Source organism: Bacillus rossius, chromosome 1 (genome assembly GCF_032445375.1).
Source record: "Bacillus rossius redtenbacheri isolate Brsri chromosome 1, Brsri_v3, whole genome shotgun sequence".
NCBI classification, from domain to species: Eukaryota; Metazoa; Arthropoda; class Insecta; order Phasmatodea; family Bacillidae; genus Bacillus; species Bacillus rossius.
Window position 1 is genome coordinate 242476399 of NC_086330.1, and position 19324 is coordinate 242495722.

General features: G+C 36.8%; 1 protein-coding gene across 1 annotated transcript in view; it reads left to right on the forward strand.

Annotated features, from left to right (window-relative positions):
• Nucleotides 1–19324, forward strand: part of LOC134527423 (GMP reductase 1-like) — a 91132-nt gene that overhangs the window by 52356 nt on the left and 19452 nt on the right. The window lies entirely within an intron of this gene.

Genomic DNA, 19324 nt, shown 5'->3' on the forward strand with positions numbered 1-19324 from the left:
ACGCAGGTGCATCACTTTATAACGGTTCGTTATATACATAATAAAACAGTTCAACGCCGATTGCAAATTTTGATGTTTTTATTTTATTTTAATAGAATGTTTCACAGACGATTCCAAACACTTACAATAGTTCAATCACTCGTTCCACACATATATCTGCCCGTCGAAAAACTGCTGGTAGCTCGCATGACGAGAAATTACCGAAAAATAATAACGTAGATGAAGTCCTTCAGTAATGTTTTACTGCAAGTACAAGAAAATAGAACGACCTCGAAGAGAACCGCACCCAGCGAAAACGAATTCCGCCCCGAGCCAACATGCCTACGAAGGTGGCCGCAATTTCTAATTAAGTTATATCCAAAACGAAAAAAAAGAAAATTAGGTTGATTTAAATATAGGCCTGGCTCCGACCACCAACGTGAAATGATCTCTTCGTAAATTACATGATAATTTAGCGAGAAGCCATCGAACGCGACCTACTCGTCCAGCGTTCGACAGACGACTGGAGAAATCTGGTCACCCTCTTCTCCACGCAGGGAGGAGAAGTCACCTGACCTCACCGACCAATCACACGCACTCTTCATTCACGCTACTGATGCAAGCCAATTACAGAACAAGTTACAACACATGAAAAAACCTTTTACACACAGAACTCTGGGCTTCCCCTGATCTATCTCTTTTCAATTTCACCTCGAAATCGGGGACTCCCATTCTCGTTCTCTCTCCCACACCGAGAGACAGCAGTTATCACTCAGTTCCCATGCAGGGGGGGAATTACCGTCTTTATCTCGGTTGGCGGGGAAGCACTGTTCCTTTCTCACTCCCACTTACAGGCCTCTCATGCCTCTCTTTCTAACCATCACACAAGCCCAGACACAGTCCTTTGATTTATAATTATATTACAACACGTTAATAAAAATTTAAGAACAATAATTATAATACGAATTACTTTACCAAAATAAACTTATTGAGAAAAACTTGAAAAAGTAGGCCTAACCACGTAAAAATCTAGAACAGCGACTTCTTTGTGAATAAATACATAAAAAATAGTAGTGATTAAAAATGTCTAATAAAGTACAAAATATCTTCTTAAAAACATAGCAAGTGAAAAATATTAACCCTAAAATATATAACAAACGGTAAAATATCATTAGAAAGACTTTTTAAGAAATATTTACATTCATGAAAATAGTTTAAAAGAAAAATTATTTAATTAGGAGGGCAGGGTTCTGCAACATTACATTACCCCCCCAACTTTTCAATTAAATTAACACTACATTTAATTGAAAAGTTACAAAAGTGAAAAACTAATCTGTACAAAATAAATACAAAACATCCTGAGAAATAAATGCATCCAGTAATTAAAACACTTGTTTATATATAAATTCAAAAAACTGTTTCTTAAATATTGCAATAACATCAATTCTTTGTTAAAAAGCCAAATTTTTAAAACATCTCTCTTACTACAAAAATGTCAACAACTCTCCACAAACGGTTATCTTCTCTCATCAGTGCAAAATACAAATAACTTTGAAACTGGTTTCTCTATAAGCTTCAAGCAGACACCCCCTGGTCAACGAAGAATCTTCAATAACAACAAAAACTCTGAACAACTTACTTTTACAACCGTGGAAACCTCAACACCAGCTGTAAAAAACTTCATAACTACCTCAATGACGACGAAAAATCTTAAACTCCAGGAATTACGTCTCCATGACTACCTCGACGAATACAAAACCTTCAGGAATTACGTCTCCATGACCACCTTGACGACGATAAAAACTTCTCAACGACGATAAAAACTTCTAACCTCAATGACGACGACAAATAACCTCAAAACAAATTATCTCCTTTAAAATACCTTAAAATACCGCTGTTACTCTGATTCTCTGCTGCTTCTGACAAACTCCTCAAATCCCATGAAATAACCACTTTAACTCACAAATCCACCAATATCTCCACTCCTCATATCTGCACCAACAAAACATTGACAACACTATCACTTCAAAACTGTTGACACCAAATTTTCCTAAATTCCATCAAAAAAAACAACTTCTAACATTTTAAGAATCTCACCAATACCTCTATCATAACTTCAACCACTGGACAACACTTATTTCAAAATTAGACCTAGTCTGCTCAACATTGATAACCCAAGAAATACTAACTTCTGAACAGATGCATCAACTTCCTAAGACACTGAAACTCACATAGTAAACTTTCCACCACAAAGACAACTCTAAAAAACATTAAATTAGTTATTTGAAACTTCAAAAACTTTTATACAACACACTACCTCTTCACTTATCATATTCAAAATTTCTTATTAAAAAGTTACACAACCTCATAATATTTACACCAAAATACATCCAAACTTAATTCTTTATCCACACACTGAATTTCCATTTGTTGACATTATTTACTTACGTCTCTTAGTATCATTAACCATTATATAAAAATTCCACAAAAACATTATTATTACACATAAAAATTACACAAACTCTTCCAACTGCCTTCTCCATCTTTCCTAGCTCCTGAGCTAGCCGAAAGGTAAGGGGCGCTCAACTACAACCCTTTTAGCTGCTAGTCAGCTCGGCTAACCTATTACACATAAAAAATACACACTGTCCTTCCAACTCTCTTCATCTTCCATTCCTAACTCCCTTCTTCCTAACTCCCGAGCTAGCCGAAAGGTAAGGGACGCTCAATTACAACCCTTTTAGCTGCTAGTCAGCTCGGCTAACCTTTTACACAAAAAAAAAATATAGCCACAAATTACATAAAGTTTTTCCAACCTCCTCTATCATTCCTTCCTAACTCCTGAGCTAGCCGAAAGGTAAGGGACGCTCAACTACAACCCTTTTAGCTGCTAGTCAGCTCGGCCAACCTATTCACTGAAATTTAAAACAAAAAATTATACAAAGCTATACACAACTATACACTGCACTTGTCATTACACATCAAATTTTAAGCTTTAGATATCTCACTTAAATTTCCACAAAACAACAAGTTGACAATTCTATAGTCATGGCATGACAAACACTTCATTAAGATACAGTCGTACGTTTCTATTCTTCAAAAACAAATTACATGAACTAATGCCCTTCCTTATGTTTCATACCATATCTCCCCTTTCAGCAACAATCGCACATAAAATTAACCTTGATGAGGGGTGGGAGCGACCAAGGAGAAGGGACAACACACCCTTGCAAAAAAAAACATCGGACTCCATGCCGGCAAACATATTTAAAATTAACCTCCTGACCCCCCAGCTGCCTCACACACAAAACAAAACATCTGCTGCTTATTTAGGACAATACAAAAAATTAACCTAACCTCTGGCCATCATGAACACACAACTGCTTCTGCAGCTTCAAAATACGACGACTGTTATGCATTAACGTTTAGTATTACATTTCATACCTTTAATATAGGATGTTGTCACCCTGTCATTAATCCAAAACAAACATTTAGTATTACCAATATGTGTGGCATTTTAATTTAGAATATTTAACCATTTTCAAACTTCTATCATTTTCCGAAAACATAACTCATAATAAATTTTAGTTAACATCTTCCCATGACACAACATTTAACAAACCAAACATTCATTACCCAAGTGCAATGCAATTCTCACAATGTAAAGCCTTTCTTTACATAATATTTAGTAACTGTCTACTCAAAAAGAATTTATTATATACCATTATTATTATTACTGTTTCAAAACAAAATATTCACATTAACATACTTATTTATCTTAAAAACTTATGTGTATAACCTTCCTTCTCTTTAAAAACCTTATTCATCTCAAAAACTTGCTGTCATAAATCTTACATATACATTCCTATATTATACTATAACTATTCTTCAAAAAATACAAAAACTCTACAAGATACAAAAAATTATCAAAAAGTACGTAATTCAAAGAATAAAAAATCTGAAAAACATTTTAAAAAAAATGGCAAAATTTGCAAAAAATTTAAAAAACATCAAACACGACACAACTAGTTTTGACTCCACCCCTCCATCTAGGCAGTGGGCCAAACAAGTCAAAACACACTGTTTCCAGAGGTTGCATCACCCCTGTCCATTTACCATAACTTTCTTCTGCCTTTGAACAGAACAAAAAACTGTTTACTATCTCGGCGATAGTTCTGTACACGTGCTTCCACACCCAAAACCCTTGAACCTGTTTCACAGCTCTTTTCAATCCAGGTTCCACATGGATCAGTGCGAAAGTTTTAGTCTGTACACTATTCGGCATACACAACCCACATCTTGGTACATTACTGTTTACACTTGGAAAAAATCTCCCTTTTAATATTTCTCCGCAATTTGCAAAACTAACTTCACTGATCAATTCCTCAGCAAACTCATCCTCAAGTGTATCTGAGAACGTTTGCATTTCAATTTCTACTTTTTTCATTTGTTTACACAAAATCCTGAGTCCATGTGTATTACCTCTGAATTTACGAATTTTTTCAACCCCATTCTCCACATTTCCCTTGTTTACCTCATCTAGGAATTTTTCACATCTATTCGCAATGTTTACCTGCTCATGTACATCATGTACAACAACTTCCACATTTTCTTTTGACACTACTATTTCCCTTTCACATTTTCCTACATTTGCTTCATTTGCACATTCATCTACCTTTTTCGTACACGTGGCTACCTGTTCATTAATTTTAAAGTCATCAAATTTGTTCTCCACCCTGCCAAATTCCTGTCGCAAATGTGTGCCTATTTCGCTCCTTAACTTCGCAATTTCTTGTGTATTTACCTCAATTTCGTGAATTGCCTGATCTATTTTGTTGTTGGTTTCATTCTGTCCCTGTCTCATTTCCTGTTTTAATTCCTGTTTTAACTCCTGTTGTCCTTGTTTCATTTCCTGTATAAATTCACGTTGTCCCTGTATAATTTCCCGATAGTATTGGTTCATTTCCTGTTGCATTACCAATAGTAACTGCATGATTTGGTCTGACCCCCCCATAACCTTAACTGGGCTACTAATCGTCATAATGAATTATGCAAATTACAAAAATATAACCACAAATCTTATTTGAATGTTCAAAATAAAAGAAAAACAATCTAAACAATCAATTTAGTTCCATTTTTTTGACTTGCTATTTTTCGGCGATTAATCCCGCGATGTCCCGCGAAGTGACGATCTCGAAGTCTGGCAATGAGGTCCTGAAGTCCCTCGTTGAGACAAGCCTGAAGTTCCATGGTGACTTGGGTCGCTCTGTCCCTCTATGTACTGCTTTCCATCGTTTCTCTGGAACACTTCACTCGCTGAAACAGCTCGTAGACACTCGTCGCGAAGAAAAACCGCCTTCGCCGCTCAGCTGCGCCGATAATTCTGGAAACACTTTGCCGTTTTCTTCTAAACTGTTCACCATTTATCGTAGATTGTTGTTATTTGAGGTTATCGTAGTCGCAAACTTGTTTTGAGAATGTTTATATTTTTTATTTACTGCCGAAAATGTCCGTCTTAACCTCAGGGTCGTGTCCAAATTCAAGCCCCACGTTGGGCGCCAAATATAACGGTTCGTTATATACATAATAAAACAGTTCAACGCCGATTGCAAATTTTGATGTTTTTATTTTATTTTAATAGAATGTTTCACAGACGATTCCAAACACTTACAATAGTTCAATCACTCGTTCCACACATATATCTGCCCGTCGAAAAACTGCTGGTAGCTCGCATGACGAGAAATTACCGAAAAATAATAACGTAGATGAAGTCCTTCAGTAATGTTTTACTGCAAGTACAAGAAAATAGAACGACCTCGAAGAGAACCGCACCCAGCGAAAACGAATTCCGCCCCGAGCCAACATGCCTACGAAGGTGGCCGCAATTTCTAATTAAGTTATATCCAAAACGAAAAAAAAGAAAATTAGGTTGATTTAAATATAGGCCTGGCTCCGACCACCAACGTGAAATGATCTCTTCGTAAATTACATGATAATTTAGCGAGAAGCCATCGAACGCGACCTACTCGTCCAGCGTTCGACAGACGACTGGAGAAATCTGGTCACCCTCTTCTCCACGCAGGGAGGAGAAGTCACCTGACCTCACCGACCAATCACACGCACTCTTCATTCACGCTACTGATGCAAGCCAATTACAGAACAAGTTACAACACATGAAAAAACCTTTTACACACAGAACTCTGGGCTTCCCCTGATCTATCTCTTTTCAATTTCACCTCGAAATCGGGGACTCCCATTCTCGTTCTCTCTCCCACACCGAGAGACAGCAGTTATCACTCAGTTCCCATGCAGGGGGGGAATTACCGTCTTTATCTCGGTTGGCGGGGAAGCACTGTTCCTTTCTCACTCCCACTTACAGGCCTCTCATGCCTCTCTTTCTAACCATCACACAAGCCCAGACACAGTCCCGTGATTTATAATTATATTACAACACGTTAATAAAAATTTAAGAACAATAATTATAATACGAATTACTTTACCAAAATAAACTTATTGAGAAAAACTTGAAAAAGTAGGCCTAACCACGTAAAAATCTAGAACAGCGACTTCTTTGTGAATAAATACATAAAAAATAGTAGTGATTAAAAATGTCTAATAAAATACAAAATATCTTCTTAAAAACATAGCAAGTGAAAAATATTAACCCTAAAATATATAACAAACTGTAAAATATCATTAGAAAGACTTTTTAAGAAATATTTACATTCATGAAAATAGTTTAAAAGAAAAATTATTTAATTAGGAGGGCAGGGTTCTGCAACATTACAACTTTCCCAACCAATCACAACACAGCTCTCACAAAGCAACCCATCATGACACATTTCACTGCAGAAAATCTTCAAGAAGTCCGTGCCTTCTTTAATGTGTAACGTTGCAAGACCCCTACCCTCCTAGCTAAATATTTTTTTTTTTTTAACTATTTTCATGAATGTAAACTTTTCTTAAAAAGTCTCAATAAGAATATTTTACCGTTTTTATGTATTTAAGGGTGGATATTTGCACGTGCTATGTGTTTTAAGAATGTACGATGTATTTTTACAGACATTTTAAATCATTACTATTTTTTATGTAATTATTCACAAATAAGTCGTACTGGATTTTTGCCTGTGTTGGCCTACTTTTTCAGGTTTTTCTAAATATGTTTAATTTTGTAAAGTAATTTGTATTATGATTGCGGTTAATAAGGTTCCAGAACAATGGATTTGGTGTGGGATGTATTAGAGAGAGGCATAAGAGGCCTATAAGTGCGAGTGAGAACGAAACAGTGATTCCCCGGTAACAGAGACAAAAGCTGGGATTCCCCACTGGTCGTGGGAACTGAGTGATAACCTGATAACTACGGTCTCACAGTGTGGGAGAGAGAACGAGGATGTAAAGTCCCTGGCTCTGTGTGTAGAAAACTGTTTTCAAGGTGTGTCGTGTATTCTTATTGGCTTGTGATGTGTAGTGTGAATGAAGTGTGTGTGTGATATGAAGCGGTGAAGTCATGTGACTGCCCTCCCTGCGTGAAGGACACAGTGCCATGATCTCACCAGTCGTCTGTCGATCGCTGCACGAGGAGGGCGCGTTCGGTGGGATGCGGCCAGGTTTGAGGCCGCACCGATTTCATGTACTTACAGTAAAATGTTTTGAAGTACTTAAACTACGTTTGTTTTCGTTAATTCTCATCGCCCGAGCTGCGAGTAATTCTCGACAGGCGGATATACGTGTTGAATAAGTGAGCAAAACATATTGAAAGTGATTGGATTCGTCTGCGCATTCTATTTTGAAAAATAAAACAAAAACAAAAACTAAAATTGCCGTGTAACATCTTTTTATTTCTTGTATATAACGAACCATTATAAATGTCTCTCTTTTTTTCTAGTCAACTGATAAACATTGTGGGAATTGCAAGAGTTCAACTTTCCTATCATAAGAATACACACAGAAATTACCAGAATGTGTCTGCAGCTGAAAAACACATGGCTCTGCCAAGTCGCGTACCTGTCTCATCTTTTCTTTTACTCAAACAATACCAAATGTTCTACAATAATTATTAAAGCTTAATGGAAAATATAGGTATTAAAAACAAAATTCAAAGTAAATAACACACTGAAAAAATGTATTCATATTCATAATAACTCTATAAAAAATGAGTAACAGTAAAATGATAGTTAAACAGCTTTTCTAAATAAAACATCTTAACACAAAAATAATTTTCAAGAATATTAATAATGGTAATATACCAGTATAAAAACTATTTCAGTATAACCTTGAAGTTGAAACTATGTAATCAGCTTATTCCTCAGAATAAATAAAACATATTAATTCCTTAAAAATTCTCTTACAAGCTGGGGAGGGCAGGGTCTTGTATTGTTACATCTTCTTGTGGTAGATATTGCTCCAGTTTCTTAACACTAGAACTACCAAGCGGATCATTTTGACCCCTTACGATATTTTTAAATGATGGCCAATCTATATATCTGATTCAAATTAACAGACCTTTCGTGACTTTTCCTAAAATTATGTTGTTAACAATTTTTGAACATCGAGTTACTCAGGTTTTATGCGGAAACTATTTAATTACAATATTTTTGTACAATAACGTAGCAAATACTTTAATTTTACCTAGAACAACCGACAGGGGCCAAACTGACCTCTGCAGAAAAGTATTCAGTTTGTGAATAATAAATACCACATAAGTACATGTTAGTAAATAAGTATTTTTAGTAATGTCTTATTAACAAAATATACTCCTTTTATGGATGAATAATGTGTCCAAAGGATATTTTGTGTGGAATATCTGCGAAGGAAACAATTGCTCTCTCAGTGCATGGTCATGCAGCGTCATTCCGTAGGGCCTGTGATATTGTTATCTGACTCCGCCTTTCCTCTCACTAGTGAGACATATTATATACAAAGATAATTATCATCTCGCGTTGATGTTCTGGACCAAATGGCGCGGAAATATTCTGTCAAATCAGGATCAAGACGTTGGCCGGTTCATGTTTTTTTCAATGTGTTGCGTGTATCAATGCATGGATCCTGTACAAAGAAGTAACTGGAAGGAAAATCAAAAGAAGAAAATTTATCCTGGAGCTGTGCGAAGAGCTACGAGCGGCTTACCTGGCCAACAAGAATACTAAGCCACATATTGTTAGAAACGGCGATGAAGAAACAGAAAAATCGCGAAAGAAGTGTGGCAACTGCAGAAAGAACAAAACAATGGCAATTTGTGCTGCATGCAGAAAACCAGTGTGTGGTAAATATGTTGGGAGTAAACGCCTCATCTGTGTAAAATGTAAATAGGATTTTGTATGATGTCAAGTTTTGCTGAAAATAGTAGTGTTATGATTTTTTTTTACTGGTAATGTTTAGGCTGAATAATAATATTGCTGTTACGTTTTTATTTAATGTTTTTGAACAATAGTATTGCCATTTTTGGTACAATAATGCATTGCTGCAGAAGGAAAAAAACAATGACTAGTGTCGCAGCAATGTATAAAAACATTGTGTGGTTAAGATAGTACTAGGAGTAAACATTTCATGTGGCGAATTATATGTCATATTAGTGACAACAATAATGGTTATACTGTTCCTGCAGAAATAACACATAAAAAGCAAATATTGCAGGATGTACGAAACCTGGGTGTGGTAAATGCATTTCAAGTAAATATCGCATATGTGTAAATGTATCCAGGATTTAGTGTCCTGTCAAATTGTAAGTGAATAAAAATAGTGCATTAATTTGGTTTAGTACTTTTTTTAGATAAGAAAAACTTAAATCAGTACAATATTTCTTGGCTCTGCAATAAATTTTGTTACAACTATTTAGGAATATATTTTTTAAAGATAAAAATTAAAAAGGGTCAAATTGACCCCTTGTGGTAGTTCTAGATAGTCAGTTGGTGCCGGTAGTCCTAGTGTTAATGTCTTCAGTATTTTCCTTTTTAATGGGAACACATCCTTGAGGATATACCTTGGCTTTAGGAAGACAGTGTGGTCAAAGTCCATGCATGAAGTTGTGTTCAACAATACCGTCAATGAAATCCATTGCTGTTACAACTTCAGGGTTTTCTGATGTGTGAAGGAACTGCATGGCACTTGTCATCTTTAATAATACCGTATATTTGGGTACTTTATGCCTAGATATTTCAACACATAAAGTAATTACTTTGTAAAATGCATGCCACCACTTCTTGAAATCCAAAATCATGTCAGTGTTTGGCATAATCAAGTCGAATTTCTGTTTTTTACTAGATGACACAATCAGTTCAACATACTCTTTGACTGCGTATATACAATCAGAATGTTTCAACTTTCATTTTACAATTCCAAAATCATGATTGCACTGTAAGAATGAATGTCCACGAATTGGGAAATAGTGGTTCACTGTGTCAAATCTCTTTAAGTTTACTAGTGCTGAAAACTATCTTACATTAATGTTATATCTGTTTTGTGCCGAGCACCCACCAGTAAAAAAGTGCAAATGCTTTACACTAAATGGAATATATTCATCAATGTAATGTTTAGGAACTGCAAACTTCATGTGGGCCTTTTCCACCTACACCTTCATGATATACGTAAAATACCACATTACTGGTTTTCTTGAGGTTGTGAATGTACTGTACACTGATGGTCAGCTGTCTCAAATAGAATGATTCCTGGACAGGTATTTTGGAAATGTGTACAATTGAATATAATCTACTGCAATGCCTGCTACTTCATTATTATGGTTTACAATATATTCTATTGCTTTCATCTGTCAAATTTTTTGGAGCGACAACAAATTAATCATCTTTTCAGTTGCTGTAATTTGACGTGCTCGTATTCGGGAACTTATTTTTAATTTTAACATTAAGTTCCTCACACATACTGCATATGTCCACTTGCGGCCTACCAAATGCCAATTTAAACCTTTCTAGGAATACCTTCCTGTAGAATCCGTAAGTAACACATTAGGATATTTAACTACTGTCCGTGACTGATGGGAAGATCCCTGCCAGGAATGCAGCCGCGAAGAGGAGCACTGACGTCACGAGGGTCACGGAGACAAGGGAGTGTGTGATACTGTGCAAAGTGAAAATATTGACTCGACTCAACGAATACAAGACAATGTTGTTGCTTAGCACCAAAAAATAGATGTATAGAAGCATCCGAAAAGGTATTCACTACGTGTGTTTACTTAACAAAGAATCCCTAATCACTTCTACAAAACGATTACACAAAATATGGCATGCTTCAATACTTTTCACATGCTTCAAAGTACAGCTACGAAAGTTATAGTAAGACATGAACTCACCATTAATACCTATTCGATTCCAGTTTCACAGACAGAAGTATGTAGAAGTCATGTGTCGAGGGCCGCAAGTATGAATATAAGATATGCAGTTGACAAAAGTCTATATTGTAATATTTGTAATTGTATACCTGTGTTTACATAATTATGGTTTTTCAGACATAAATAAAACATATCACTTCACTCTTTTCTTAACATTTTTTCCAACGGCTGCACCAGTTCTGACTCCGAATCAGTGTTATCACTTCGGCACTGCAGCACATGATGACTCGTCACTATCAGTTTTAAAGTCGCTGTCGTCACTTAATACTGTATATCACGTCCGAAATAATTCCATCCTTCTTCCAATATTCTTCCTCAACATGCTGCACGTGTCTACAAAATCCCGCCCAGTCTTGTTTCGTCACCGATGAAACTGAAGCTTCTGTCAAGTCTTTAAGTTTTGTAAGTGATAAATCGCCAGTAACATTCTTCTCTCTAACTAGTTTCTTGATTATTCCCCATGCTAACTCGATTGCATTTAGATCTCACATGTAAGGAGGCAGTCTGAGTAGTGTGTGACCAAACTGATTGATTTTACAGTCTATTCTGTATGCTTTTTCTTTGGGCTTATGCAGTTCTACAAGCTTTTTTACTGCATACTTGGGCGGGACTTTATTAATCTCCGTATGGAGCATTGTCCATCACAACTACAGCATTTGGTGGAAGATTGGGCAATAATATTTCATCTATCTACTTTTCAAAACTGACATTATTCATTTGGCCGTGGTAATCTCCCGTGGCAGTTTCTGCTTTATAAAAAAGCAGTGCATTAGGAATGAATCCATTCGCAGTACCTGCACTAGCATTTGTTTGAACTCCAAATTCATCTTCATGCTGCCAGCATTTAGAAACAGTTAATTTTCTGTTTATCCATCTTTCCTTTAGATAGACAATATCTCTGCCAACTTCGCGATAGTGTCGTATTTTGCGAAGTTAGTCATTACGCCGTGTCACTATGTCCGCTCTTTCAACGAGTATTTTTCTCGTGGACCTGTACTTCCTCCACTTAAATCCCATGCTTCTGATCAATCGATGTAGCGCTCTTGATCCCCATGGAAACTCTATTTTGTTCTAGATTATGGGCAACAATTTCGGGACAGTTGGAATTTTCTTCTCGCGAACATAAAAGTTATGTATTGTATTTCTGATAACGCATATATCGAAATCATCCACAACCATGGTAGTGTGTTTTTGCCAACCACTTCGCTTTTTACCAGGTGTTGATAAAGAACTACTATTAGGTAGTTGCATTGCGTACTTTGTTCTCCTTTCTTATTTGTTTCACCGTTGGTTTGCTTACACGTACGTAATGATCAGCTCGACGTGTTGCTTGAATCAAAGGAAATGCTAGAACACCTTCTTTAGCTTCATTGTCACACTTCTCAATAACCGTATGTACTTATAATTTCGCGTCCTTCACTGCGTATCACTTTCCTCTTTTTAGTTCTGCTAGAAGCCATTGCCCAAATAAAGATTGCAATTTACAGTGGCCACATTCACACAGTTACAAATAAAAGTACTAGCAATTATAATTGTAACTGAAACAAACGTTTAGGTCTACTTGTCTATACAATGATTAGCATTCACATGTTAAACTGACAGCACATTTCGAATAAAACTTGACTTCTAGAGAAGAGGACCGATGTTTGCGCGCAAAACTTAACACTGCTCAGGCGACAAGCAAACAACTGCCGTCCCGTTCCCCCCCCCCCCCCCCCCCCTGTTTTCCAGGAAACCCAACCGCCACCACCCCTACCTCCCCATACCCGTGCCAGTCACAGACAGTACAAAGAGTTCTTGCCTTATTTCTAGGTTAAGTGTTTCATTCAAGTAATTTTACTGTTTGTTGTAGTGTGCTGTCTTTACAGGAAATGGAGAAATGTGCTCCAATACATTATTAATCACAGCTTGTCGGTTCACATTTCCTGAGGTTTGTTGTCCTCTCCTATCTGTGGGTGACATACCCTTAATAACTACCCAAGTTACATAGCCTGCGTACTCTTCACATGGGTTATGGCATGCATGTTAACAAACGCAGTTTTACTAACTACCACAGTTCCCACTGAAGTAGACACATTATTTAAAGGAGGAAGATCTTGGTGGTTTACTTGAATCGGCTGTGTCTAGTCTTATTTGGCGTTGCTTCACTGGTACGATGAAACCAAGCTTATCAGAGACACATTTTGCTGATTTTTTTTAATCATAACTTATGAACTTCAAAAAATCTCAATTTACATTGCTTCCAATACTTTCCTGTAACATTGTTGTTGCATCTGAAATCAAAAACAAAATCAATGGATTTTATCATGTATACTATTAAATTAATTCAATAAATATGTTGTTTTTTTACAACCACACATCAGTAATAAGTTGCATAGTATTTTCAATTAATATACTTAGTACCTTCATTATTATTTTTAAGTTTAATGCATTTATTGTGATTTTACTACTGCATTTATCTGTATAAAATAACCATAGGTTTATTCAATAAGCATATAATTTACTGTAACATCTAGCGGTAGATATAGTAACTACAAGCAAAAAAGTGAAGAATAAGGTACTACTAGATCTCAGAATGTCTTGTAACTTGGGAATAATATCTGTTTTACTGTTCTTATACAGTAACCAGAAACAAATACGTAACTCAGGAAAATAAGTTTACATTTAATGGAACATTAAACAATTATTTTTGAAAATATATTATGTTACCAAAAATTAAATTCTAGTACTATTTGGGGCAAATATAACTTATGTTGATATTTTATACTTACTTGCAGTCATCACCAGGTTTCTTCTCTGGAACTTACTTCCCTTTATAATTAACCTAGGGTAAACACTTAACTCTAGCTTCTTTAACAATATCCCATTTATATATTTTATTACCTTGCTTTCACCCATTTTGCTCACTGTCTTAAATTAATTCACCCTCGGGCCATCATTGCCACTAACAGATGCCATTTTGCAACTATATAATGCACATTATCAGGGATACCAACTGTTGAGAGCAATTCATTCCGAAACTCACAAGCCTGTGGCTCAAGGATTTTCTGCACAAAGAAATACATTTATTTCAGAAACACCATAAGTCAATGACTTACAAGGTTTCTGAAAAATAGATGCATTCACATGGCATAGAGTTCCTTGACTTAATGGGATTCTTGCATGAAGTGTGCAGTTACATGAGAAGGATTAATATCTGCAAAAATATCATTTTCCGAAAAACAATGACTTATGGGGTTTCTGAAAAAAACCAATTCAATTACCCCAATCGGTCATTGCAAAACTCTAGCCCCAGCTTCTATGCTTCAGGAGCTTCGAATTAATTAATTTAAAATTGTGTAACCGCGAGTTGGTGCATCGAGACACACTCCGCTTAATTAGTATAAGTTTATGAACTGCCAGCATACTTGTGTTAAGTGCACCGGTATATTTAAAATAAAAAATAAGCACGCACTGCCCAGCTCAGTGTTAGAGCATAGGGCAGAGTTCTCTCTACCATTTGCAGTGCGTAAGGGCTGGGGTCGGCTCGTGGGAAGCTGCACTGTGATTGGCCAAAAGCTCTCGGCTCAGTCAATCACAATGCACCACAGTGGTCGGTGCATAAATACTGTAACGGCCTTAGTGTCTATAAAGTTTTTAGTGAAATATAATAATAAAATTATAATAAGATAATAATAGTTTACCCTGGAAGTGGCTGGAATTAAAAAAAAAACTGAAAAAGGCTAACAAAACCTAGTACCTCAGAGGTGACACTAAATGCCAAACAAAGAAAAAGATAATGCCTCCCAGTAAACACTGGTGACTGTGGATCGGTAACTTAATAATAATAAATAAAGAATGCAGTTTCGTCTATAGGCATGCTTCGATTTATTTTCTTTCATATGTCTGAAGTGTACTGGGGCGGGGAAAAGATGAAGCCGGTGCTATCCTCGGAAATAAATCGACAAATTCTCAGATACTGCTCTGGGAATGACTCGAGGAACTATCCGAACCAAATTAAGTGGGAGGTTACAGTTGGCTGAACAAATTTAAATCCAAAATGATTATTAAGATGATAATTTAAAATTCAAATTTAAAAATTGTGCCGAAAATCACTATTGGCGGCACAGCACCATTTTATGACATTTATATTTTGTATCTTGTTGGGGTCATAATTGCCAAGAGATGAAATAGTGGGTTTAGATATGTTTCACGTTTGTCATAAAATTTTTCCATGGTTGGGACATAGAAATCATGCAAGGTTTCTGTGTTCGTCTCGGGGTATAATGGCTCTCTCTCCTGGTTTGTATCTGGGCGCGTCTGTGGCAATGCGAATGAGTCTATTTTGTATTTGCTGCAGTTTCATGAGATGCGTGTTGGCTGCAGTAGCCCACACTGGGGCTGCGCATTTAATTAGTGATCGGATGAGGTCTTTGTAGAGCAGCAGTCCGTTCTCCACTGTACTGCCAGCACACCTGCTCATTACTGATAGTGTGTGCACATTCTGCTGTACGCCTGTCCTCTCTTTGATTCTATGTGGGTCCGCCATAGTAGTTTTGGATTCATTTGGACACGTATTTCGCAACATCCTTGTGGGAAATGTGTTTTCTAAACAGGGTTACTTGAGTCCTGTGATCAACTATCTGTAGATTTCTGCGAGTAAACAGCACTGCCTCTTATTTGTTAGTGTTTATCTTTATTCGCCATGTCGTGCACCACTGCTACATTGCATTGAGCGCTAATTGCAGTCGGTCAATGGCTAATTGTAGGTTATGTTATCTACTATACAGGACTGTGTCGTTTGCATAGCAGCCTAGTTTTATAAGGCAATTAGCCAATTATCTGGCTTAGTCATGTCGCTTACGTAAATTATTAATAGTTCAGGGTCTAGGATACTGCCTTGTATCAAGCCTGCATGTATAGATTTTAGGTCTAATTTAGAGCCTTCTGAGGTGACTCTAAATGTTCTGTTAGCTAAGTAATAGGTAATTAGTTTTACATAGCAGTCAGGGAAGCTTAAATGGTACAGTTTATATATTAAGCCTGCATGAAAGACTCTGTCAAAGGCTTTTTCCACATCCAGGAATGTAGCCACTGCATAGTTCTGGACATTAAATTCACTCATTATTTCCTCTATAAGGCGGACTAGCTGTTGTACTGTGGAGTAGGTACTGCGGAAACAAAACTGCTTATCAGGCAGGATGTTGTTCTCTTGCACCTGTCTGTTCAGTCTGTGTAGTAGAATACACTCTGCTACTTTCGAGAGAGTATTGATTAGGCTGATTGGCCTATAGTTTTGCGGTAGTGTTTTATTCCTCCCTGATTTGTAAAGATACTGACATTGGCTTCTTTCCATTGAGAGGGGAAGCAATTTAACGTTAGCATTGCATTGATACACGAAGCTTAAGTATTCCAGGGCTTCATCTGGAAGTAGTTTGAGACCGACAGTCTGAATGCCGGGGGCTTTTCTGAGCTTTATGCATTTAATTGCCCTTTTAATTTCTTGTGCTTGAGTTGGGCATGGTTCTGACACAGCTGGCTAGTGTAATTTAAAACGCAATTCCCTGTATATGTATGTAGTTTCCAGGTGTTTGCGATGGCTTCTGGCTTATCGTGGGGCTGGAAAGCTATTTCAGTGTCAGTTTGGAGTGTATGGATTTTTTCTGATTTGTTGGCGACGTCTAATCACTGGCACTGTTGCCCTGAATCTTGATTATAGTTATTTTCGGCTCCCATGTGATGTCTTGCCACAATTTAATTTCCTCTGAAATTACAGACTGTACTTCATTAATTCGTCGCTTTGTTTCTTTCTGCCTGCGTCATGTATATTCGCGGCGCAGGCTTTTTTTTTTTGTGAGATTAATTGGCATCTGTATGCTAGAAGTTCGTAGTGCACTAACCTAACCTAACCTAACCTAACCTAATTTCCTTTATGGAATGCACCTGGCCATGCCATGGATTTAGTCTGTGAGTTCAGAGATCACAGCCTCAAAACATCACTGTTTTTAATGTTGATTTCAGTCGTGTCTTGGAGATTATTTTCTATGAATTTTGAAAGCCTCACCAATCTTCATTTTTGTAATCATTAACTTTACGAGGCAGGTTCATTTCTGGGTTCACGTCATCAAATATGATGTGAATAGGGATGTGGTCAGACGACATGTCATGTACTACCTATAGCTCAAATCCGGTGTTAACTTGCTTATTAATTTCAACGTCAAGGTTATCTGGAATGCTGTTTAAACTACTGGTATTGTGTGTGGGCTCTGAGGAAGCATGTACATGGTAAGTTTTATTTAATTGGTGGTGGATATGAAGTAACCTGCCATTTTCTGTTGAGCGCTAGAGGTTTCATTCTGGATGCTTGGCATTAATGTCACTGACAGCCAGAACAAAAAGGCCGACACGATAGAGAACATCCAGGTCAGCTTCGTCAAGGGACCTGCCTGGTGGGGCGTAAATTGAGATTAGATTTATTTGTTGGTTATTGATTGCTAGGATAAAGCCAACTGCTTCTAGGTTAGGAAACTGGGGGAGCTGGCATTCCGAGTGTTTAGTACTCTTGTGCACTATCGCACCTGTAGAGTACATTACTAAGCACAGTAAGCCAATCAGTCGGTTGCAGGTGTATCTCATTTATTGCCGCAACATAGATTTTACATTTTTCAAGATAATAGATAAATTCCAGCATTTTATTCTCAAGTCATTGTGCATTCCATAACAGGATTTTATTTAGCTTATTACTACCGGTCGTAGGTGTTGTATGTGGTCCGTGATTACTTGCTGCCATTTAGGCCGGCAGCAAGTAGCTGGACAAAGCCCATGGTTTTTTGGATTTTGTCTTGAGCTCGGCTTGTAGGTTGCGCCATATGGCTATAAGTTGGCTCGTGGGCAGGGTGGTCATGGCCAGTATCGAGTCTGTCATAAAGGTCTCGGATTGCTCCAAGACCAGCATGAAGACGGACACTTCTGGCTGGGTGCTGGCTCGCTGTGGGGCAGAGCCCGGGATACTGGCTGGCCGTTAAAGTCGAACCCTGATTATATCACTATCATGCATTAAAATTAAAAGGTCTAATAATACAGTATTTGCATAAATTTCCAGTCTACAAAGGAGGATATTCGCAAAAGTCTGTAATTTAAAGGTATCTACCAATTTAAATCCTAAATAGTTAATGTTTCATACTGCAACATCCAGCTGTGGACGTAGGGGATGTTAAATATTCAGTGGAGGCCAGATTATGTGGACCACATCATTGTTTAGTTTGTGTTTCAGAAAGGGCATTGGTTTTCTTGAAGTTAGGTTTAGATACTGATTTAAGGGATGATGTATTTCTAACACCAATTTGCATTGGGGTTTTCTTCTGTTCATTAGAGAAACTATTAGGTTCTTATATAGCGATGGTTTTCTGTTTACATGCATGTTGCGCAAGTGTAAAACCTTGTTTGTCAACTATTTGTTTGTTTTTTTTGCAAACTGCCAGCATCACACTGTTCTCACTGTAAGTAGGTCATTTGTGGAACCTCTTGTCACCTGATGTTACCACATGTTCATTCAAGCCTCTATATCCTAGTTTTTACTTCATGTTCAGATTTGTATTTCCAGCTTTTTTTTATTACTTAATTGATGGTGGCATAAACCATACAAATAAAAATGTTTACATAATATCTGTACAATACTGTTACAATGAACTCTGAATATTCTTACACTAGGCATATTAATTGTAGCATCAGGGTATGTGGCAAAGACAAACTTAAATATTTGAATTAGTGGTGAAATATAGTGTCAGTGCCAAAAAAAAAAATTTCATTTAAATGTTTTAAATTATCATCCTAAATTTATAGTTTTTAATTACTATGGAACTTCACTAATATATTTTAGTTTCCTTGTGCCCCATGTTACATTTGATAGTTTTTGTATTAATTTTACTTCCCATGAATATTTTGAAAGGAAATTATAGTGGCCGATTTGCATAAAAAGTTACAGTGTAATTAAAGTTGGAGTTGTGTGTTCTGTTGGCTATTATG